The sequence below is a fragment of the Phoca vitulina genome, unplaced genomic scaffold (assembly GCF_004348235.1).
Source record: "Phoca vitulina isolate PV1807 unplaced genomic scaffold, GSC_HSeal_1.0 scaffold25, whole genome shotgun sequence".
In the NCBI taxonomy this organism is placed as follows: Eukaryota; Metazoa; Chordata; class Mammalia; order Carnivora; family Phocidae; genus Phoca; species Phoca vitulina.
In genome coordinates this window covers 18,912,640-18,938,484 of record NW_022589728.1, presented here as the reverse complement: position 1 = coordinate 18,938,484, position 25,845 = coordinate 18,912,640, and the positions used below count along the sequence as shown (strand labels likewise).

General features: G+C 38.3%; 1 protein-coding gene and 1 pseudogene across 1 annotated transcript in view; both read left to right on the top strand.

Moving 5' to 3' along the window:
• Positions 1-3,412: 3,412 nt before the first annotated feature.
• LOC116643249 lies at positions 3,413-10,927 on the top strand (annotated as a pseudogene).
• Positions 10,928-15,907: 4,980 nt separating this feature from the next.
• CPA6 (carboxypeptidase A6) overlaps positions 15,908-25,845 on the top strand; it is a 524,483-nt gene continuing 514,545 nt past the window's right edge. The window contains exon 1 of the mRNA XM_032421607.1: positions 15,908-15,969. The gene's annotated coding sequence lies outside the window, so the exon portion shown is untranslated. The remainder of the gene's footprint in view (positions 15,970-25,845) is intronic.

The following is a 25,845-nucleotide window of genomic DNA, read 5'->3' as shown; positions in this document are numbered from 1 at the left end:
CAAACTACCTAATTAAAAAATGGGCCAAAGACCTTAAAAGACACTTCACCAAAGATGATATAGAGATGACAAATAAATATATGAAAAGATGCTCCACATCATATGTCATCAGGGAAGTGCAAATTAAAACAACAATGAGATATCACTCCATACCCATTAAAATGGCCAAAATCCAGAACACTGACAACACAAAAGGCTGATGAAGGTGTGGTGCAACAGGAACTCTCATGCATTGTTGGGAGTACAGAATGGCACAACCACTTTGGAAGACAGTTTGGCAGCATCTCACAACACTAAACATATTCTTACTGTATGATCCAGTAATCACACTCCTCGGTATTTATCCAAAGGAACTGAAAACACACACACAAATGTGCAGTGGCTGATTATAGCAGCTTTGTTTATAATTGGCAAAACTGGGAAGCAACCCAGATGTCCTTCAGTAGGTGAATGGATAAATAAACAGTGATATATCTGTGGAATATTAACAGTGGAATATTATTCAGCACTAAAAAGAAATAGTTATCAAGCCATGAAAAAACATGGAGGAAATTTAAATGCATATTACTAAGTGAAAGAAGCCAACCTGAAAAGGCTTCATACATACTGTTTGATTTCAACTACATGACATTCTAGAAAAGGCAAAACAATAGAGATAATAAAAAGATCAATGATTGTCAGGGGTAGAAGGGGAAGAGAGATAAGGGATGAATAGGCAGAGCACAAAGGATTTTTAGGGCAGTGAAAATACTCTGTATGATATTATAATGATGGATATACATCATTATATATTTGACCAATCCCATAGAATGTATAACACCAAGAAGGAATCTTAAAGTAAACTATGGGCTTTTTATGATGTGTCAATGCAGGTTCATCCTTGGTAAAATGTACCATGCTGATGAATGGTGTTAATAATGGGGGACACTAGGCCTGTGTAGGGGGAGGAGGTTTATGGGAAATCTCCATACCTTCCCTTGTTCTGTTGTAAACCTAAAACTGTTCTGAAAAAATGAAATTTTAAACTAACTTATAGGTGATAAAGGAGAATCAGGAAAGTTAAATCATCTCCTAGTAAATATTACAGGTAATGAGTGGCTGAGTCAGCATTTGAACCTAGGTTGGCCTAGTGTCAAAGCACATACATTTCTGCTATTCTACATAATTGCTCATTATAATGAGAGATTTTAAACTGGTTAATTGAAGAAGTCAATATTCCTTGGAGAAATCTCCCATCAAGGATCAAATGAGATACATAGTTAGCATGTCATAAAACTAGGACTTTCAGCCTGATTGATTCAGCAGCAAATATTTCCCATAGAGAAGGACTCTTTCACTGTGCTGGCATTTCTCAATACTCAAACACACAGGATTCTAAACAAAGTTCCTACTTAGGTAACGTTTTCTGAAGTAATTGAAGTAACCATGCTGCCTAGTCCATTCAACTACAAAATATTACATTGCACTAAAAAGTTTTAAGGCATTTTCTACTGTAAATATTTTAAATAGTTCTTCCAACAGAGAGCTAATCTTGATTAAGTTATGTCTGAAAAAAGTAAGATGATTATCAAGTATCCTGGTCATAAAAATAAGTCATATTATCAAAAGCCTAGAACTATGTGCTCTCCTTGGGAGGAAATAAGCAATGATCCAATGTAAGAAATAGCTTTTTGAAGCTAAAATAAGAACTTTAAAAACAAAGATCCTTTGAGTGCTATCACACTGAGACCTGAGGAAGGACAAAATTATGGATCTATCAAATTTCTCCAAAGAGCTCATGATCTGTCAAAGAAGTCCTCATTTTGATTATTTGTCCATGTGGGGATCGCAAAATGTCAGCTGCTACACATACTTGTTTCTGTGAATGTTTCCCTGACTTGAGAGAGAAAGGCTCTCCAGAAATAAGAATCACCAGAATCTTCCTTATATTCACTGGCATCTAAATTAATCTTTTGAGAAAAGATGGGAAGTAAAACCTCTGCAGATATATAAGTGCATGAGGAAGAGTGTAGGATTAAGAGAGGAAGAAGTTGGACCAAGCCCTGAGTAGCTGCCACAAATAGTTTAAATCAAAAAGTAGAAGAAAGATCCAGAAAAGGAGCCTGAGAAGCAATGGCCAGAGAAAGAAGTATAAAATCAGAAGGGTGGGTGGTGATGGAAGCCACAGGTGTCATGTTTTCCAGAAGGAAACATGGTAAAACTGTGTCGAATAAGGAGAAAAGCCAGGTGGAATGAAAGCAGCAGACTGTGCGTTTATCTTAAGAGAAAATGTCTCTGGTGATTTTCGAGAGAGTCATTTTGGTTGGAATCATGGGGATGGAAGCCAGATGAGAGTGTGGAGGGACAAAGGGGATGTGATAAAGCAGAGGCAGTGAACATAGAGAAAGTTTTTGATAAGTTTGGCTGTAAAAAGGAGGAAAACCCTGCTAACATGGTTGTGGGAATAGAGGACAGGGTTGAAATGTTTTGTAAGATGGGAAAGATTAGGGCATATTTAAGTGCTGATGGGATAGGTCAAAACCAAAAATGTAGGAGCAGGAAATAATCAGTAGGGTAAATTTTTTTTTAGAAAGTGAGAGAGGATGGAACATCAGGCACACCTAGAGACTCTGGCCCTTGAAGAAAGGAACACACCTGGGAACAAGGAGAAGAGGATGAGTGAAGAGGCTGGTAATTCCAATGGTCACATAGGGAAATGAGGGTATTTCTTCTGGTGGCTTCAAATTTTTTTAAGGAAAACAGAGAGTAAGGGTATTGTTGACAATGCAAGAACTAGAGAAGTAGCGGTATTCTTTTCTTTGGATCCTTCCTCATTCATTACCCCAGCGATGTGCAGATTCTAATAATTAACTATGCTATTTAACAACATAACCTGGTGATGGCCTAGTGGGATTTTTGTGTCCTGTTTTGCAAATGAGCTAAACCTTGAAATAGGAGGTTAGAAACTATGCTTGACATCGTTCATTCTGCTCTAGGAATAGATTCATCGTGTTTAACTTTCAAGAAGGCAGGCAGGGATCTTCCAGACAAATGGTGGGTTAGTCAGAAGAGAAGATGTCTGTTATCACAGGCATGTTCTGCTAAGTGCAGTAAGTATTGACTTGTTAAAAGAACATGCCCTGATATTGGAGATAAAGAAAAGTAAAACGATGCCTTCTGATAGCTTTAAAAATCAGCTAATTGTAACAGAGATGAGTTTCATTATGGAGACCGCTTTAATCAGAAGCACAGGGAAGCAATGTTAACTACGGAAAATCTTTGAACTAACACAGAGGAGCCTTTTAAATTAATCTGTGAGGGTCAGCAAAAAAGAAAATTAGTCTGGTTAGAAAAATGACAGTAAAGAACAAGTAGGAAAAGGAAATGGAAGGTCCGTTAAGCAGTACTTTCGCCTCTGTGTTACGAGGACGAGATGCCAAGAGGCAAAATTTCTAGCTATGAAGAAAAGAAACTGCATAATGGACAGGTAAGAGGGAAAAAATCTATCTATCCATATTTGCAGAGAGGGGAAAGGGGCGGACAGAGGAAAAAATCTGGCACATATGTGCAACATAGTCACAGGGTTTTTAAAGTAATACCAAGCATCACAAAATAAGGGAAACAATGAAGAACTGTGCATAATGAAATCAGATTTTTCAAAAACCTTATTTAATAAGAAACTGGCCTCCTTTTTGAAGCATGGGAAACTCACAAAAAAACATACCATTCATTAGATGTAATTAACTTCACACAGCGTTTTCTTAAAGTAACTAAATGAAAACCGAGCTGTGGCTTGCACTGAATATGCTTTAGGTCAAAATAATATGAGAGGAAATCAGCCATTAAAGAAAAGAAAGTCACACTTAAGACTTTGTCATGTTAGTGAGGCATCACTAGGAATATAATCTACGTATCAGCTGGAGTCTTCTACTCTTGAGATCCAAACAGGTCTAGGCTTGAACTCTCCTTCTGCACAGTGAGGAAATCCAAAGTCTTCCCATTCTTGGAGGTCAGATCTGTTTCCTGAACTGCTACCTCTATTTAACGTCAAGTTGACTGAGGCATAAAAATCATCTCTATCCTCAAGCCAATTTGCCCGTCCATTTGTGAGTGTGGTACGCTTTTAGGCTTGGTATGGCATGGGCAAGCAGAGAAGTGTCTTTAGCTGTGGAAATGCAGATAGTTTACGTTGAGTCCTCAATATATGTCTTCATAGAAAATCCTTCAGCCACCTTAATTTTTTCACTGGCTGTTTTACTTCCTATTCTCCAGCACGTATCACAATTTCCTCTTTCTACTCTCTGCTCTCTTCCCTCCCTTCTTTGCTTCCCTATCTTCCCCACCTCTCCCTCTCAGAAACAAAAGAAATTCCTCTATAATTCTCATAAGAGTAATTTAACCAGGCTCTTTTGTGGCTTTCATTTTGCTGAACACCACACCCCCAGAGCCCCACCTTCTACCCAGTGGCTAATCAAGTCATTTCCTCAAAGGTAGTTTCCTCCCCCAAAAGGCATTCTGGTGCCAATTGTTAAGAAAATAAATCCAATACCTAAATTACACTAGGACTTCAAAAGAGTGCCTTTGTCACAAAGGGAAACAACCAATTGCTTGAAAAGCACATGCCATATAACATGTAATATTCAATGTAACCTGTAATTATGGAGATGGAAGTCAGTTGTGGAATAGGTAGTCCCCATGAGGGAATTTTTCCACCTTAGGAAATTCTCGGTGGATTGGGGGATCACGTACAATAAAGCTTTTAAAAATAAGACTTGAAAGAGGATTGTATTTCCTGGTGGGGATAACTTCCACTGGGTAGCCGGAGCATACACTTTTATCAGTGTAGAGTTCTGTCGGCCTCAGTAGAGATACTGGAACAAACAGCAGCTGGCCAAGGCCCTGCACCAGTGGCTAAATCAGGACCAGGCTGATTGCCCATCCTACTGCTGGTCATGAGTTCTTCTGTCTTTTAATCCTGCTTACCTCAGGTTTCACAGCAATCAAGACTCCTGACACATTCCACATCCTTTCTTTCCTTACTACACAGCCTCAGTGAAGGGATTTCCCTTGTCATCTGGAAATGCCCTTCAACTTTCCCCTATATTGGATGTGCTCTTCCTTAAATCCCAAGGCTTCCCAAAGCTGCTCAGAATTCCTATGAATGACATTCAGAATCTAGCTTTTGTATATGACCTGATTTTTTTTTTCTTTCTAGAATTTTTAAGATTTTTTTGTCCTTATTTGCCTTTCTTTATTTGTATGGCTGGACATTCAATGGGTCTTTTTTTCTTTTTCTTTTTCTTTTTCTCTTCCTTTTTTTAGAGGGAGAGAGTGAGTGGGAGGAGGGCCAGAGGGACAGGAAGAGAGAGAATCTCAAGCAGACTCCAAGGCCAGTGCAGAGCCTGATGTGGGGCTCGATCTCACAACCCTAACTCTGAGATTGTGACCTGAGCCGAAATCAAGAGTCAAATGCTTAACTGACTGAGCCACCCAGGCACCCACAATGGGTCATTTTAATCTGGAAACCTGTATCCCTCAGTTCTAGAATTTTTTCGGTTTAAGGCATTTTCATACTTCCCTCTATATTTTCTTTCTGGAACTCTTATCATTCAGATATTGGACCTCCTACACAGATCCTTTAAATTTGTTTTAACTTTCTACTATTCTCCATTTTTTTAATCCATTTTCAGAAAGATTTTCCTGACTTAACCTTTCACCCCTCTTATTGATTCTTTTAGTTCTCATATATTTACAATGTCCAAAAGCCCATTCTTAGGCTTGGTAATTCACTTTTTATAACATTCTGGTTTTGTTTTGTGGATGCAATATCATCTTGCACCTCTGTGAAGATCCTATTAAAATATTTTTTGAAGTTTCTTGATCTTCCTTGTATTTTCTATTTTTTTATTTTATTTTTTAAAAAGATTTTATTTATTTATTTATTTGACAGAGAGAGAAAGAGAGAGCACAAGCAGGGTGAGCGGCAGAGAGAGAAGCAGGCACCCTGCTGAGCAGGGAGTCCATTTCAGGTCTCGATCCCAGGACCCTGGGATCATGACCTGAGCCGAAGGCAGATGCTTAACTGGCTGAGCCACCCAGGTGCCCCTACATTTTCTATTTTTTTAAAAATTGTATGTTTGTTTGCCTTTTTTTTTCTGTATTTCATGTTCAGAGCTCTATTTGCATGAGCAGAATTTGTCAGTGGTGGACATCACTTAAGAGTAAGCTGGCTTTTTCATTGAAGGGCACACAAATATCAGTATGTCTGTGGGGTTTTTTTTAAACCACAGGCATATTTTCCCTGAAGGTGATTCTCTATTCTCCCACCTGGTGTGTATAAGTGAAGCTGGGAGAATTTTCATACTGTTTGGGGAAATATTCAACCTTCCTAGAGAGGGAAGTTCCAGTCTTCTGTGGTTATGAGGACAGGCTAAAGTGGAGGAGAATATGTGAAAAGCTGTTTCATAAACAAATTGTCAACTGATCTTTCAAAGGTCCCTAATACTTCGAGTTCCCAAGTTCTTGCAATGTTCTGAGACATGAATCATCTTGTTCTTTGTCTGCTTGCCCCTCATGCTACTACCTTCACTTTACCTTTTTCTAGAATGCTAAGTCAATTACCATGGTCCATCCATTTCTCATCTTTCAAAAGCTTGTTGAAATCTCATCATTTAGTTTGTGTGGTCTTCTTGGTTTATCACTTTTTAGAAAAAACTTCTTTTGCTATCTTTTCAATGGTGTTATAAAAGGGACAGAAGTAACCACTTGTGTCCAATATACCTCATTAACTAGAAATACAATTTTCTCTTCAGTCTTTATAATCTGACTTCATTTTATCGTTCCAGGGAAATTACTTCCATAAAGGTCACAACCAAATATACTATATTGTTATATACATTGGGGATTGCTTTGACCTCATACTCCTTGATATTTTGGCATTTAATACAACTGGCCACTCCTTGAAATTCTCCTTTTAGGGGTTGAATGATACCACATTCTCCTGGTTTTTCTCTTACTTCCTCATCTGGTCCTCAGTCTTCCTTATTTGCTCTTCCTCTTTTGCCATCACCTTTAAATGTTCAAGTACAAGTCACCAGATCTGTAGTCAACAAGTTGGAGACCCAGAAGAGTCTATGGTACAGTTCCAGTGTGAGTCCAGGAGAGCCGGTGGTGTAAGTTCTAGTTTGAAAGCTGGCAGTCTTGAGACACAATGAAAGTTGATGTTTCAGTTTGAGTGTGAAGGCTGTAAAAGACTGATATTCCAGCTCAACTAAGTCAGGCAGGAGGAATTTCCTCTTACTCATGGGAGAGTCAGCCTTTTTATTCTATTTGGGCCTTCAACTAATTGGGTAAGGCCCACCCACATTAGGAAGAGCAATCCGTTTTACTCAGTCTACCTAATCAAATGTTAATATCATCCAAAAACACCCTCACAAAGTCAGAATAGTTTTTGATCAGATATCTGAGCACCTCATTGCCTAGTCAAATTGACATATAAAATTAACCATCACTCAGGGCGCTGGGTGGCTCAGTCGTTAAGCGTCTACCTTTGGCTCAGGTCATGATCCCAGGGTCCTGGGATCAAGCCCCTCATTGGGCTCCCTGATCCTTGAGAAGCCTGATTCTCCCTCTCCCACTCCCCCTGCTTGTGTTCTCTCTCTCTCTCTCTCTGTCAAAAAATAAATAAAAAATCTTTAAAAAAAAATTAACCATCACAGTTGGTTAATCAAAAAATGTCAGTTATATTAGACAATCATAAAAGAGATACATATTGAACTGGAACTTATAATTTAACAGCAAACATATAAATACATATTTACTTACCTTCCTTTTGTAGTAGACCCAAAGCTTTTTTTTTTTTTTTTTTTAGTATGAATCTGGTGATTAAAGTTCCAGATGGTCTTTTTCACAAAACTATACTCATAATTCATCTACATTTCCTAGTGTTTCAAGTGAGAAAAAGATCTCAAATCTAAAAGCAAAATTTTTCTAGACCTTTAAAGTTTTTTTCCTAATTCTTTATAATTATTTGATTTGATCTCATTTTAAAAAGCAATTTGCTTTCTGAAGTATTTAATTTAGTTTTCACAGCAGCAACATTTTTCTTTTACAACCTGTCATCTTGAGTAATATGTAGTTGTCAAGTTGTATGACATGTAGTTGTTATAGTATTACAGTGACAAGGTTTCAGATCAAACACAATTGAGTCTAGGGAAGCATACAGCTCAGCTGGTGGGAGCACTGGTACGAGGGCAGAATGGGGAGTAGTGTGGCAGTGCTGAGGGTCAGTTTGTTATGGGAATCAGCCAGTATGATTCACAGAGAGAGATTAGAGAGTCCGTTAATCCTGAAGTCAGCTCAGTGGAAGCCTACTTAGTGAGTTTCTCCCCATATCATCAGGCTAAAAAGACATTAAATATTAACATCTGTTTACAGCAGATTCATTTGGGAGTTCCCAAAGGACACAGGTCACCATAAAAAATAAAATAAACAAGAGGAAAAGAATTTATTTCCAGAACTTTCTAGAAACTTTCTTGATTCCTTTGGTTTATTCATCAGTTCCTATTTTCATGATTACATTCAAATATATAATTTAAAATGTTAATTCTCGGGGCACCTGGGTGGCTCAGTCATTAAGCATCTGCCTTTGGCTCAGGTCATGATCCCAGGTTCCTGGGATCGAGCCCCGCATTGGGCTCCCTGCTCCGCGGGAAGCCTGCTTCTCCTCTCCCACTCTCCCTGCTTGTATTCCCTCTCTCGCTCTGTCTCTCTCTGTTAAATAAATAAATAAAATCTTTAAAAAATAAATAAATAAAATGTGAATTCTCACTCAAGTCTCTCTGAGATGTACCCTTTGGTATCTCAAGAGTAAAATCATATGCTGTTTTATTGAAATGTCCACTTCTATTGTAACAACCATTTTTTGTAGAACAAGTAAAATTCTGCTCTATTTTCATTTAGATGATAAAATAATCTGTGCTGCACAGTGAAGACAACTCAGAAATCAGTACTTTGATGCATAACACCATGTAAAGGCAAGTCCCTTTTTTACTTTTATGTAATGATAAAACACAGTTTAACATTTTCATATAACAAGTTGATATATAAAGAAATGCTACTACTTTTGCTAATTACCTTGATATATTTGTAAATCTAAGTGATAAAAGTCTTAAAAAGTTAAGCTTTGGAAGATGATTTAAAAAAGACTAATTTTTAATAATTTTTTTTTCTGAATACCTGAAAAGATAATGCTCTGTTATACTAAGCCATCAGGGACTGTGTTAAACACTCTAGTGACCAAGTAGTAATATTTGTGCTAAGTAATTTGTCATATTTTCTTTTAATATTATAGCCTATTAGAGACAAAAATATGTGCTATTTATGAGAGGGCTCCAGGATCAGAATGCCTCGGTTTGAATCTCAGCTCCATCTCTTCCTATGTTGTTGAACTTGGGTGATTATTTAAGTCTCTAAGTGTTAGTGTTGCCAAACGCTGGATCCTCAAAAATACCACCAAAATAACCTGTTGAAAAGGTAAATCTGAACTTATTGCTTACCTCAGTAAGGGAGAATACTGCTTTGACCATGAATTAGTAGCATCTTGGAGGGAAGAGAGCAAAGTTGTGATATGAAGTTTGGGGATTTGGTTTAAGGCAAGTCTTTCAAGGCAAGGGATGGCTCTTAATTAGGACTGGATAAAGATCATGGCAGAACACTTTAGGATTGGTGGGTACAGCAAAATGAGGGCTTTGAGGTGAGGGTATAGAAGAATCACAGAAAGCAAAGAATTGTTTGATGCTATCTATTGAAAAGCCAAACAGTATTATGTTCATTAAAAATGGATTTTTTCAGGAAGTTCCTGAAAGGGACGCTGAAGTTATTTTTAACTTTTATCTCTCTGGACAAAAATTTCCTGCAATAGTTAAGACATTGTGATAAAGACAGTGGCAGAGTAAAATCATGATAATGTAAACAGTCAAGTATGTTTGTGAGGTGGGGCGAGTAGATGGTTTTGATTCTTAGTTTCTCATTTGCAAAATGGGAATAATAATAGTAAATTTATGGATGATTTGCTAAGTAAGTACTCACAAACCTTCTAGAAGGAAACTGTATGAAGTGGAAGGAGCAAGGGCTCAGAGTCAGTCAAATCTAGATTTACATCTAAGTTACAACTCTGTGGTAAGTATGATTCTGTTTTGTGATCTTTAGAATGATACCTCTAACAGTGGCATTGTGGGAATTAAATTAAATAATGAATGAGAGTCCCAAACATCGAATATGCAAGTTGACTCAGTGAAAAGCAGCAGAAGTGACTTAAATTTTCAAGTGCCAAATGGAGGAATACCTCACATGCAACCTCAGGTTTCAGCCATACCTTCTCCAGGCAAATTCTGTTTCCCTGCAGTACCATCTCCTTTGGCTTTCCAGCAACCAGTAAAAGCACTTAACAACCATGGCTCTAGTTCTCCTGGTACCAAAGAAACAATACAGCTCATACAAGCCACCTCCCCACCCGGGCCTCCCATGGTTCAGAGCACACAGTCCCAGCAAATCCTCCCAACAATATCAATAGCCCTACTTCAACCAGATCTGCAGGAACAACCACAGTCAGAAGTGGCCTGCGGAGACCCGCTTCCCCTTCTGCTGGGGGTATACTAGTACCTCACAGCAAACTTGCACAGTCTGTGTACAGATACTTGCCAGGTCCTAAACCTGTGGTTGCCTGAAAGAGGACAGTTGGAAGGATGGCTGTTATCAACCAACAGAGGCAAGAATGCAGAGGTCCACAGCTGCATGGACACCCCTTCACTAAACTAAAAGACAACTTTTATATGCAGACTGTTCAGATATGACTTTATAAAATCCCAGCCCTCTCTGTCTTAAGTAGCACAAACTGACAGAGATGATCAAGAAGCAGGTTGTTGTTGTTGTTGTTGTTGTTGTTTAAATTTTGGTGGTTTTTTTGAAAGTTTTTTTTTTTTAGATTTTATTTATTTATTTGTCAGAGAGAGAGAGAGAGCACAAGCAGGGGGAGTGGCAGGCAGAAGGAGAAACAGTTTCCCCTCTGAGCAAGGAGCCTAATGCGGAACTCGATTCCAGGACCCTGGGATCATGACCTGAGCTGAAAGCAGATGCTTAACAGACTGAGCCACGCAGGCATCCCAAGAAGTAGTTTTAAATGACATTTGACATCAGATGTTTTTGGTCACCATATAGTCACTGTCCACGGAATCACTTTTAGTTTTGTTTAATAGAAACTAAGCTAATTTTTAAATATTTGACAGAGGCCAATATCTGGACAAAAACTAATGGAAGGAAAAGAGAAATGTTCATTTATAAATAAGAGAATACCTTTGTGCACCAGCAAATGGTGACTTAAAGTTATCCAAACTTCACATTCAACATAATTTGCTGTGTAAATAGTATAAATAAATATTTGTGTTAATGAGAAAAAAACAATGTATGAGAAAATAATGTGTGCAAGATATATGTTTCAGGCAGGAAACCATTCAAATGGGGGAAATCAAAGAGGGTTTGATGTAGGGATTGATTGTCAGGATAAGGAACCAACAGAGGATGTTGAGGAGACAGCAGGAAGTCCTGAAAGAGAGCTGTACTGGAGCATGGTAAGAGCTGTAACCCTGGGAGAGAAGCCACCTGATGAGAGCTGAGGCCATCTGTAAAGAAATGCAGATGCTGCCAAACCAGGCAGGGAGCAGCAGGAATAAATACCCTGACCTCTTCCTCCTCTCACTCTCCAATCTCCTGCATTGCATTTGTCAAACCCAACCAAAAGCAAGAGGATGGATGAGCCTGGATAATGCAGTCCTTCCAGGTCAGCTTCTTGGGGCATGGAGCAGGATGGGGAGGAGCAAAGACTACGTCACAAGAAGCACACACAGAATAACCAGCATCAGCAGGGAACTTACAAAGTCTGAGTTCCTCTGCTGTGACCCAGTTAGGAATGATGATACTGTTGAAATAGAGGTATATGTCAGTATAGTACTACTGTACATGTCTATTTTGAGGGAAACAAATTTAAGCACTAACCATGTACAATCCTTGGTTAATGTAAGGATGTTTACTGAATGGGCCTGCTCACTCTATAATGGGACCAATACTGTATCTGCTTGTCTGCAAATCAGGATATTAAGAGTATACAGTGTCCATTCAGATCAGAAATACAATGTCCATTCAGCTTAGAACCTCCCCTTAATAAAACCTTTAGGGTTTGTTTTTTTTTTTTAACTTGGGACAAAAAAGAATGGGTTGAACACAAATGAACTCACATTATGGAATAAACATACCAAAATATGCAAGTCATGTATGAGTGTGTCTGATGGCACTGACGCTAAATACCAAAGCATTATCGGAGGGCATGTGGAAGAGCCTGGTCAGAAGCCTCTAGAATGCCTTTCAGGAACTTCTTTGTGTCCTGATTCAGTGTTATTCTCAATCTCACTTAATTAGAATCTTGACCTGGTTCATATGGGGTGACCATTTACTTGTACCAATGCTAATGGTTGATTGCAGACCCCTCTCAGACACACAAAGTTCATTAGCCTTACCTCTCTTTTTTTTTTCTTAAGATTTTATTTATTTATTTGAGAGAGAGAGCATGAGAGCAAGAGAGCACAAGCAGTGGGGAGCAGCAGAGGGAGAGGGAGAAGCAGACTTCCCAGTGAGCAGGGAGTCTGACGTAGGGCTTGATCCCAGGACCCTCAGTTCATGACCTGAGCCAAAGGCAGCCGCTTAACTCACTGAGCCACCCAGGCGCCCCTAGCCTTACTTCTCTTACCATGTTAACTCCTTTTGAATATTCTTGCATGTCCACAAATATCCTCTGAAAATGCTTGTTTCTGCTGAATAGGAAGGTATGAGACTACACCTTACACCCACCATTGCCTCCCAACAAGGGTTTTAAGCAAGAAAAAGACTATCTTCTAGAATGAGTCTATTCACTCAGTATTCAAAGTCACTTCCTTTTGTGGTTGGTTGTTTCCCATTGCAAAAATGTCCACACTGTGGGATCCGAGCTTGACCTACGTTCCTGAATGGGACTTTAGCAATCAAATGTTCCTTTGTATCAGCTCTTCTGAAATTTGTTATAGTCTTATACAAAAAACGTTGAGGGGCACCTGCCTGGCTTAGTATGCAGAGCATGTGACTCTTGATCTCAGGGTCGTGAGTTCAAGCCCCATGTTGGGCATGGAGCCTACTTAAAATAAAAATTAAGAAATACATATATATAAAGAAAATGTTGAAAGGAAAATAGATCATGGAAAGATCCTTAAGGATAGTTACCCCTTTAGGAAAATCGTTTATCTATGTCCTGGGCATTTTATATCCCAGTGCTTCTCTGTGATACCATTCCCAACTTACCTTTTAATCAAATAAGTTTTTGAGAAGTGACAGTGTATACTTTCTAGGGGAACTTTTTAAAGGAGATAACTGTAGTTTTGGTGTATAAGCTTAGATATGCTTATTTATTTTTAAAAATGTGGTCTTATTTCTTTATAATTTACATGAACTTTTATATTCTGCACATTCTTATGTACAGATCTATTCATCTTCTCCAAAAACTTGCAAGTTCCTTCAAGGCTGGAGCTATAACTTATTCATCTCTTTTATTCTATCAATGTATTCCTTTGCTTAATGACTTTACTTCATTTGTGAAATGCTGCCACCAAGTGAAGAGGCATTAAATGAAAAAAGAAATCCATTAAATTTACCTTTTTTAATTTTCAAAGAATGAAGTTTTATTTTTATTTTTTTAAAGGTTTTATTTATTTATTTGTAAGACAGAAGGCACAAGCAGGGGGAAGTGGCAGGCAGAGGGAGAAGCAGCCTCCCTGCTTAGCAAGGAGCCCGATGTGGGACTCGGCTCGATCCCAGGACCCTGGGATCATGACCTAAGCCGAAGGCAGATGCTTAACTGACTGAGCCACCGAGGTGCCCCCAAAGAATGAAGTTTTAATACCTCATATACTTAATAACTTTTTAATGCATAAATAAGTGTGATTTATTATTATTATTTTTTAAGATTTATGTATTTATTTTAGGGGGGAGGGGCAGAGGAGAGAATCCTCAAGCAGACTTCCCATTGAGCATGGAGCCACATGTGGCTCGATCCCATGACCCATGAGATCATGACCCATGAGATCATGACCTTAGCTGAAACCAAGAGTTGGACACTTAACTGACTGAGCCACCCAGGCACCCCAGGAGTGATTTATTATTAACACAACATTTACCAGTAAATAAGTAAGTGCTATGAAAATGCTTGAAACTATTGACTCATGACTTTTTTAAATTTTCTGTTTATTCATTTATTTATTTTAAAGGCCCACAGCATCCCCAGGGCCAGTTTTATTAGCCCTCTTTATGATGAAGAAAGGAAGGCTCAGAGAAGTGAAGCAACTTGACCATTCAATAAAAATCCATTAAATTTAACAAGGAAATTTATGATGCTTTTATCAATACCAAAGGCAAGATACCCAAACAATCTTCTTAGAAAAATATATGAATTGAATGATGAAAATAATTTCTTGTAATTAATGAATAGTTTAAAGTAAATACAGTTTATACTTAAAATGTAATAAAAGACTACAGTGGCTGGTAGGTTATAAAGGAGGGGTGTAGGAAACATATTCTTTGGAAGGTTTGTTCTTTCTTCATCATTCTCTTTGCCAATTTTTCAACCATTCTTAGGTGCATTGTTGTCTAGCACTCAAATCTACACTCAAAGTTATAACACAGAAACATAACTTTAGGGCAAAATAAAGACTAAATAACCATGAGAATACTCCAGAACACTTCAGAATAGCCCATGTGAATAATTAGCTGAAGATGCTGCATTTTCATCTCTTTCGCTTGTCCTGTGTCCACAGAGGAAAACATTTTGGGTGCATCTTTCACAGTGTGCAATTTAAATTTGTTCCACATGATGTACTCTGTCTAAAAACTTGTTTTGAATGAATTGGTAAGCATGTCTTTGCCTGAAATCATAATGTTGAAATACCACTTCTTATAGCATGTTTATTCAGTGTGCTTTATGGTGAAAATCTTGCTATTCTGGGCAGGGGGGAAGGTCATTGTCTGAAAAGTAGTATAACTTTTTGAGATATATTATGTCTAAAAGTCACTAACTAGGGGTGCCTGGGTGGCTCAGGGGGTTAAGCATCTGACTCTTGATCTCAGCTTGGGTCTTGATCTCAGGATTGTGAGTTTGGGCCCTGTATTGGGCTCCATGCTCGAAGTGGAGCCTACTTAAAAAAAAAGTCACTAGGCACAGATAAGTTGAGATATAGGTACATGGTAGCATCAATGAATGGATGAGTCAATGACAAAACACTCTTCCCATAACAGCCTTATTAGAAGATCATGTAAATGGGAAGCCTGGGTGACTCAGTCGTTAAGTGTCTGCCTTCAGCTCAGGTCCTGATCCCAGAATTCTGGGATCGAGCCCCACATTCCTCATCGGGCTCCCTGCTCGGCAGAGAGCCTGCTTCTCCCTCTCCCACTCGCCCTGCTTGTGTTCCCTCTCTCACTCTCTCTCTCTCTCTCTGTCAAATAAATAAATAAAATCTCTAAAAACAAAACAAAACCAGATCATGTAAAGCAATGGTCAAATTGGTCAGTTCCTTCTGATGGAAAAGTTGTTTTGATTGCATTATCAAATGTATACTCTTAATATCCTGTATATCAAATGTATACTCTTAATATCACTGTATACTCTTAATATCCTGATTTGCAGACAAGCAGATACAGTATTAGTCCCATTATAGAGTGAGCAGGCCCATTCAGGTATCTGAGGTGTTTTTCACTTCTTAGAATATGGTGGGGCTCTCATTCTGGTTTTCAACAATTTTGCAGCAGAAACTAGAGCAACATGAACACAAATTCATATACATTTTGGAGGGTGAGGAGGCTCCTGAACCTGCGGGGGTAACACAGTGAAGAAACGGTCTTGAAAATCAAAAGACCCAGGTAATTTAGCACTACAATACCCTGGCCACTTGAAAGTGCATGAGAAAGACACCAGTATCCTCACTCCCACTTATTTTATGTACTTCTTCCAAGAATCCCCATTTTTTGTACTCATCTTTCTTTATCCATCCTTCATTTATGCTCACCATAGCTGTTTTCTTTCTAAGACTAATCAAAGTCACTGTGCTCTGAATTTATCCTCACCCAATTTCTGACATAATAAATACTTTATCCTTAAGTTACTTAAATATCCTTTATGTTTAACATATATCTTCCCCTCCCTCTCTTTCCCTCAGCCCTTATCATGTGCCCTTCAAAGTCTATAACAGGAGCACAAACTTGAGAGAAAATCTGGGATTGTCATGGGCCTATATTTGTTTCTGTGTGCATATTTTTATCTTTAGTATACCACTTTATATTATGAAGCTTTTATATGATTATACAGACTTGAGCTTACAAATAATTTTTTACTTCCAGCAAAAATTTTATTGCAAATCCCAAATAAGGGTGTGTTGGCATTAAGAAGCACAATTCTGGAAATTTTTTTAATGTGTTGGTCAGTTGCCATGTAAAAGGATAAAAAGTTAGTTATTGGCTATTTACTATTTGTTTTCACTTCTGTCATCTTCCTTACCCTCCAAAAAGGTTAAGATTACAAAACAAATTAGAATTGAAATAAGTTCAAGGATTTAAGATTTCCCTGAAGAAAGGTGTTATACAGTTATGAAGTTTTAGTCCTAATCCAAGTGGTCATCGAAGCAGAAATAAAGTAATTATTTAAAAGTATTAATAGATCCTATTACTAACTTCATACAGGAAAAAAGAAAGAAAGAAAAGTTGACTAAAGACTTGCCTTTGTGAGAGCTATTATGTTTTTTTTATTATTATGTTATGTTAATCACCATACATCACATCATTAGTTTTTGATGTAGTGTTCCATGATTCATTGTTTGCGTATAACACCCAGTGCTCCATTCAGTACGTGCCCTCCCCAATACCCATCACCAGGCTAACCCATCCCCCCACCCCCCTCCCCTCTAGAACCCTCAGTTTGTTTCTCAGAGTCCATCGTCTCTCATGGTTCATCTCCCCCTCCGATTTCCCCCCCTTCATTCTTCCAGAGCTACTGTTTTGTTGATACTGACAGACTATAAGATTTGGTAACTAAGAAAAGCATATATAAAAATTTTTAAGGAAAATTTTTAAAATTCCTATAGAAAAACTCACATGAAGTTAATGGAAAGCTCCACCAACGCAAATATCCTTTGATGTGGGTTGTCTTAATCAGCTGTCAATGACAATAAGGCTTAGGTGAACCTTCTGTACCTCTTTCAGAGAATTCTCTTCTAGGAACAGGAAACCTACTGAACAAAGGGTGAAATACTTATTTCTTCTCATGGTTCTTATGAAACATTGCTGTTTATTTTTTCAAACTTTTTTTAAAAATTAATTTATTTGACAGAGAGAGATAGCAAAAGAAGGAACACAAGCAGGAGGAGTGGGAGAGGGAGAAGCAGGCTTCCCGCAGAGTAGGGAGCCCGATGCGGGGCTCAATCCCAGGACCCCAGGATCATGACCAGAATCGAAGGCTGGCGCTTAACAACTGAGCCACCCAGGCACACCGAAACATTGCTGTTTCTACTCTAAATTATCTTCCTGGGAATAACTATCAATTTCCAGTAGCCTTAAACTAATGTTTAAACTCATCTTCCAAATTTGGCTTGTCTATATGGTATTGGGGAATTGGGGAATGAGGCCATGTATTTATTTACTGCCATTTTAATCATTTTTAAGTGTATGATTTAAGAGTGTTAGTTACATTCACAATATTATGCAACTTTCACCACCATCTATTTCCAAAACCTTTTCATCACCCCAATAATGTAACCCCAATAAAGATTATATAATCAGGTCATAACTCCCCATTCTCCTGTCCTCCCAGCTCCTGGTAAACTCTAGCCCACTTTCTGTATATGAATTTGCTTATTCTAGATATTTCATGTTAAGTGGAGTCATGCAATATTTGTCCTTTTGCATCTGCTTTATGTCACTAAGCATAATACTTTTAAGGTTCATCCATGCTGTAGCGTGTATCAGAACTTCATTCCTTTTTATGGCTTAATAATATTTCATCATATGTATGTACTGTAGTTCATTTATCCATTCATCTGTTGATAGACACTTGGGTAGTTTCCACCTCTCAGTTATCGTTAATAATGTTCCAATGAACATTGGCATACAGATATCTGTTTGAGCCCTTATTTTCGATGATGTGAGGTATGTACATAAAAGTGTAACCCTGGGTCTTATGATAATTCTATATCTAGCTTTTTGAGAAACTATCAAACTCTTTTTCACAGAAGCTGCACCATTTACATTCTCACCAGCAATGGATGAGGGTTTCAATTTCCCCAACACTTGTTATTTTTCCATTTTCTTGAAGTTATAGTAGTATATCCTAGTAGGTGTGAGGTGGTATCTCACTATGGTTTTGATTTGCATTTCCGTAATGATTAGTGATGTTGAGTATCTGTTCATGTGTTTATTACCCATTTATAAATATTCTTTGGAGAAATGTCTATTCAAGTCTTTGCCCATTTTTTTTTAATTTGTTGTTTGTCTTTTTCTTGAGTTTTGAGAGTTCTTTATTTATTCCAGATATTAAACACTTACCAGATAAATGATTTATAAATATTTTCTCCCATTCTGTAGGTTATCTTTTCACTTTTTTTGATAATGTCTTTTGATGCACAAATTTTTTAATTTCAGTGAAGTCCAATTTATCTATTTTTTTTTTTTTCTCTTACTGTTCTCTTACTGCTTTTGGTGTCAGATCTAAGAATCCATTGCCAAAATCTAAGGTCATGAAGATTTACCACTATGTTTTCTTCTAAGACTTTTATGGTTTTAGCCCTTATATTTATATTGTTGAATTAATTTTTGCAGATGGTATGAGTTACCTGTTTATTTTTGAAGATTATATTTTGACATAGGCAAGGTGACATGTGGATTATTATAGGGACTCCCCAAAGACACACAAAGTCATCTGTTCATTGAGCTACCAATTATTGCTCTAAATTGGGAAGAGCAATAAAGAGAAGAAAGTTAGCAATAATTCTGGCTATTTAGTGCAGATGACTAGATTCAGATGTAAAAGAAAAAAAAATGGAAGTTTCAGTTAGGTAGAGCTTACATTCCCTGTCATCTACAACACATGATTTCCCCGTACTTGATAAAATGCTTCTAGCTCAATAGAGGAAAGAAATTAAAGAGGAGATTTTAGATCAGGGAGGGTCTCAGAAAAAGGAAATCTATGCTTAACTGCAGGCTAATTCCTAGCAAGAGAGAGAGAGAATTCTATATTTTGGGGATCTGAAATCAGAGGGACGAGTATTATGCTTCCTACCTCACTACTCATGGTGTCTACAAAACCCACTGAAAGTTTCATGCATTCTCCTGATGAAAAATAGTAGAAAAGATGGCTATATAAGGTACCATGTGTACAGACATATGGGCCAGAGAGGAACTTCAGAAATATTTGCTGGGTCTCCCTTCCACAGGGCCTGGGTTACTGCTGAACTTCTTACATGAAACATTGCAAATTACTCTAAAAATATAGAGTTTCTATTACAATGAATGAATTTAAAATCAAGCTCAAAACATATTCAATTATGTCTAATAAAATTTTACACATTCAACAGAGAGCTATCACATTTTGCAGGAATAGAGAAGACACAGGTGAAGTTTCCATTCACCCTGCTTCACCTCGTGGCTGGAAGTTTCTTACCAAATTTCACCATTCCCTAATTCGGAGGATTAGCCCAATTTGAATTATTCTACAGCAGCCGGCAAGCAAATACAGTTGAATGCATTCACAGGGGGTTATATCATGATATTTTAAAAAAACACCAATATTTTCATATGATGTTTTTACAAAGCTATAAAACAAAATGGTCATTTGAGATACTGTTGTATGCAAATAAATTCTCTAATCTTCTGTATCTCCAGTGCAATTTGACACACAGATGCAGGCAAGAGGGAAAAGACTGGAGACTAACAACAATTTGGCAATAGTTAGAAGCTTTCTCCTCACATCACAGCTTTATAGATGTCCAGATGAAAGGATGGGACCTGATCTCTGCTCTGACTTCAAAGGGGTCCAGATATTAAATCTCTAACAGTCTCAGGCTTTTAGCAGAAGGCTCATGAAAACAGGGGAAACTCATGTGAATCCCAGGGAAAGAAAAGGTGATTTTCTCCACAGAAACACAAATCATTCTGATGGTTCCTAACAAGTCCAGTATGAAGGGCAATATGTTGAGATAATGTAGAAAATGCTGCACCATTTTTTTTTTTAAAAAGATGTATTTATTTAATTGAGAGAGAGAGAGGAAGAGAGGGAAAGAGAGAGAGAGTAGGGGGAGGGAGAGAGGAAGAAAGAATCCTGACGCAGACACCCCGCTGAGCCTAACACCGGGCTTGATCCCATGACCCCGAGATCATGACCTGAGCTGAAATCAAGAGTTAGCCACTTAAATGAGTCACGCAGGTGTCCCAAAAATGCTGCAACATATTGAGGTAGAGAATAGAATATGGAGTTGAGCATTCCCTTTGGAAGAAATTTGAGGGAAAAGTCAGAGGTGAAATCAGTCCTGCTCGTAGAAAGTAGTTATAATTTCAAATTCAAAGATTCAATTGACTGGTCTTAAATCATTATTGTTTGTCTTTTTTGAAAAGTATTGGTACAGAACATTATATAACTTTATAATTAGCACTATTTTTCAGCAGTCAAGAGACAGGCAAAAAAAAGTAAAAACAGTCCCCACTCTAACTTGCAAAACTCTCAAGCACTTCCCTATTAAATAGCCATGACTGAGAAGGTAGTTGCACTCAGTTCTGTAAGTGTGCGCAGACTGTGTACTGTGAGCTGGGCACTGATCTGTCTCTTTGAGAGGAGAGGGGCCCACATATTCATAAAATGCAACCCACCCATAAGAAACTTCTATCATGAGAGATAACACAAGTACCTCATGGTAATGTAACAAATATGATAGCAAGTGAATATGATCCGTAATAGACTAAATAAAAGTCCTTTGTGAGGAAAACACAGAGAAATACTCAGCTTGGGAAGAGGCTGCAAAGACTTCACTAAACCAGTTGGAACCAATCTTGAAGGATGAATAAGACAATAAGAGATGAAGACTGTAGGAAGAGAAAGCAAGCACATTTTGGGCACACAACCTCTGTAAGCAAAAGAGTGGTCTGAGAAACCAAGGATGCATTTGAGAGACCACTATCCTGATAAATATAACCAGAGTTAGAATAAAAAATTAAAATAAAACTGCTGAAATACTAAGTACACAGTATAAATACTATTTTATTGTAATTTCTTCCAACATTCTTGGAACTCCCAGAGTTTTATTGTTATAAATGAACCCAATATTCATAATTTCAGATTACAGTATGCTCATCTCAAACTGCTCTAAGAATCTCCACGCTTTCAACAAATAGCATTGGTAATTTCTAAGGCACATTAGTTAGGCCATCTTACAAGAGGTCAAAGTTCTTGGTATTAGGCCATCTTACAAGAGGCCAAGGTTGAACATGCTAGAAATTTATTAGGGCTAATGCCCCTAGGAGAAAATGGGGAGGGAGCTGGGGGAGAGTAGGAGAGCTATTAGACTGTGGTGCAAGTCTGACCCCAAGTGAAGAACAGAAACAAGGAAAGGAGGTCGTATAGAAGTTCACTAGTAGGGGCAGTTCCACAAGGCTGCTGGACATCCTGAACCAAAGTCACCCATCAGAACAGTCGCACGTGTCCCAGGAATGGACCTGCTATAGTATTCCTGCCACACTCAGTGACCAAGAGCAACACCTAAGAAGCATGAGCTTTGTGCAAACGTGGTAATGGATTTCAAAGCAAGGTTGCTGGGGCTTTAGGTCAGTGCTGTTTCCTGCCATGGGAGATATGAGACACGAATTTTCATGGTGGTCACACCAATGAGTCTGCTCTCTTGGGAACACCTTCCAAAACATAGAATCAGTATAGCACATTTATTGGTACATCATTTAGCATTACAAGTATGTCTGTTTAAATGAGAAGGAAATAGGGAAATGAGTGCTTTCCTACCTCAAAAAGATAAAGGAACTTATTACTCAGAGAATCTTTGCACCTACTGGGCTCCTTTGACAGCCGTTTGATGGTTTTTAGTTCAAAAGAAGCAGTCACTTCCTCCTCAGTAAATGGTAAAGAGGGAGACAAAGATTTGCTATTGTACTAATATAGAGAAGTAGCACTCCATTCCTTCTTTTTTTGTTGTTTTTTTCCTGAAGTGAGCTTTTCTTCTTCATGGCAAATGACTGCTCTGCTGAAGCTGTTTGTCACCAGGGTGGGGACAGAAGGGTGGAATAACCATGTCTGTGATATTCTCAGCATCTTTCCATTACAGTCTAGTTCTTCACATCTGTTTCCTACAGAAAAATCTTTCCACAACATGGTATCATCTACTTTATGAGTTAGGATGAGTAAGGAGTTAGCAAGGAGTGGCATCCTCTTATGGCATTACAAGTTGCCACAATGATATCCTTTTTGTCTTGATATCAAAATCCCACCCCCTCATAGTATAAGTTGATATCGTCATGGCCACTGAACACTTCCTGAATGTTTATTGTAAGTTTACGAAAGGCAGTGCAGAGAGGACTCAGACTCTTGATCTCAAGGGGCTTACTGTTTGGGGGCAAAAGCACATATATAAAAATCCAGTTGGTATAGACTGTTGGATCTGGATTTGATTTTATTCCACTTATAAGCTACAAAGTTAGCCTATAACAGTTTCCTGGGTGCTTAGCAGAAGACACAAGCTCTTGGGTCAGAAACAAAGGACTTTATTATTCACAGCACAGCAAACATCAGTGGAGCTTGGGGAGTCCATTGCTTTTCTAGCAAGAAGCAAGCTAATATGCTCTATGCCCAAATATTACCTCATCTCACAGGTTACCAGCTGCATAAACAAACATCAGAAATGGCCTGGGTAACAGGGCCTTGTAATCTTGGCTCACCCAGCGAGACATGTAGGAACTCAAGAAGCTCAAATAAGACTATTTTTCAACAGAAGTTAAATGATCAATATAGGTGATAGCACACTGAAGTTTGGAGATCAGAAGTAACACGACACACATGACCTAAGGTGGGGAATTGATACTGACATGGGCTATAAAAATAAAAGGAAAAATGATTGCTGGGTATAGTAACATACTTATTACCAGCTTAACTCTATAGGCAGCAGTGGGTTGCTTACAAGGAAAAACAAAGCAGGAAGAGGAGGAGGTAGAGAAATGGGTCTTCGGGAGTTTTAATACTTAATAACAATGACAAGATTGGGTTAACTACATTGAGACATACAATGTAAAACTATCAATCTGAACAATTGTCCTCAGTGATTTGAAGGAAGGGATGCAGGAATCTGATTATAATCAAGTCAGTTGAAATGTTATCTCCATCCAGACATTTCTACATATTTTCTATTAAATAGCTATCCTAAGCAACAATAGGGGAAAAAAATGCCAGTGTTTTAAGTTTCAGATAGTTGCATAGCAGTTGATGGGAGTATGGGGATTTAAAACACTTTATGGTCCCATCAGATAAAAATCTGTGACATATAAGTCATTATTATTCATCAGCATGAGGCCAAGTAAATTAATGGCAGGCCAATTCCTGCTCCACACCCATGTTTGCTTGGACCAATTCCCTCAGTGAGTTCCAGAGCCACACAAGAGGCTGTAGCCAATAGTGACCTTTTGTACCAGAAGCTCAACTGATTCTAGCAGGAAATGGGGTTTCCTCCACTTGGTTCCAGAGGACACTGTACATGACCTTGAAGTATTTTGTGATCCTGTTGTGAGGCCAACAGCAATGAAGCAGCAAATTTCCCAGAACAAATGTAGCTGACATCAGGCAGACACAAGACTGACAGTTAGGAAGCAGACCAGGACTCCTTGCTTTGGAGAGATGGAGCCCTGATTACAGCCACTGACTCTCTAAATTGTATCAATTTATGGAAAACAGTACATTAAAAAGTAGAAATCATTGGCTAGCACTAAAACACTGTTTAATGTGGAAAAGTGGCCCAAATAAACACTTGAAAATCAATGCTTTTTTTCCAAAAATACTGTTGACCAACTTTCTTGTTCATAGCATATATGCTGAGTCTTTGATTATGAAAAAAAGCTCTCCTTTCTTTGTCTCTGTCTCTATCTTTGTGCGTGTGCGTGTGCGTGCGTGTGTGTGTGTGTGTGTCTTCAGGAATTCCAGAATCCATTTGCACATTTTATATGAAAATCTCATTTTAGGAGAAAAAAGAATAAGTTTTCATCTACATAGGAAGAACTGAACTTTGAGAAATCTCTGTGTCACTTAATTTGAGGAGCTCTTGCTTACTCCCTAAAATTGCCTCTTCTCTCTTCATATTTTTCTCTAATTATCCATTTCCTAGTTTACAGCTTGCCCTAGCCTAAACACCCAAACAACCCTTCCTTCCATGATTTGCGTGTATATATTTTTAAAGATTGTATTTATTTATTTGACAGAGAGAGAGGGGGAGAGAGCACAAGCAGGGAGAGCAGCAGGCAGAGGGAGAGGGAGAAACAGGCTCCCTGCTGAGCAGAGAGCCTGATGTGGGGCCTGATCCCAAGACCCTGGGATCATGACCTGAGGCCTAAGGCAGAGGCTCAACTGATTGGGTCACCCAGGCACCCTGATTTGCATGTGTATTTAACAAAGTGTTGTGACTACCTCTGCCATATTTGCATTTTAAGAGAGGAAATTTGTATTTTAAAAAAGAAACTGGTCTATTACAAGGGATATCATTTAGCAGGAGAACAAATCTCCAACTTCTAAAGCTACAAAGCATTTAACAAAACATTTAATCTGCTTCTGCATATGTCTATTTCTGGTTCACTTCACCAAACAGAGGATTTCTATGCCCAAACTCAGACTGCATTATTGACTGTAGTCCTATTTATGGACAATGCTAAATATCCACTGCAAAACTTTCCAGTTCTAGCAGTCAACCAGATGTTTTGTCTGATACGAAGGATCCAGATACTATTTGAGAACACATAGATGTTTAATTGAGTTTTTCATTTGTCATCTGGCAATTTGTCATTTGGCACTAAACACACAGTCTTTAGAAATCACAGAAGGAAATCATTCTCCAGGCATTTCATGTAACCTTCCTTACAATGTTGTCTTCTGTTCTAAAAGAAAGTTCCACTGTCCACTGAAAGTGGCAGCATCATGGAAATCTGTCATAATAGAAAACTTGGATATTTAGGAGGCTCTTTGATCTTTGGGCAAGCCAGTGCTTGCCTTTGGGATAGGCTAGCTGTGGTAATCCTGAATGCTCCAAATCTCAGTGGCTTAAACAACAAAGGTTTATCTTTCATTTATGTTAACATGTCCAACATGGGCCTGGGGTGGTGTTAGGTGGGGGCAGTAGAGGGATGAAGGGTCTCACTCAGGGACCTGAGTTAAAGGAGTCTTATGTCAGCATATATTCCTACATTTGCGTCACAAGGAAGAGTGGAGCTGGTGGGTCTCTTACTGGCATTTTGTAAAATCTGAATCAGAAACGATCCTCAGCATTGGCCAGAACTAGTGCCAGGGACACACCTAACTATCAGCAGTCAAGAAATAACAGTCCCCTGAGTGTGCTTCAGAAGGAGAATGGAACCAGAACATTGGTAGTATCTGTCATATCCATTCAAGTTTCAAAGGAAAAATTCACCAAAACTGAATTTCCATGAAGCTGGATTTCTTCCCAAGGTAAAATCTAACATTCTTTGGTTTTCTCAGACAAAATTCCAGGTAATAATTTA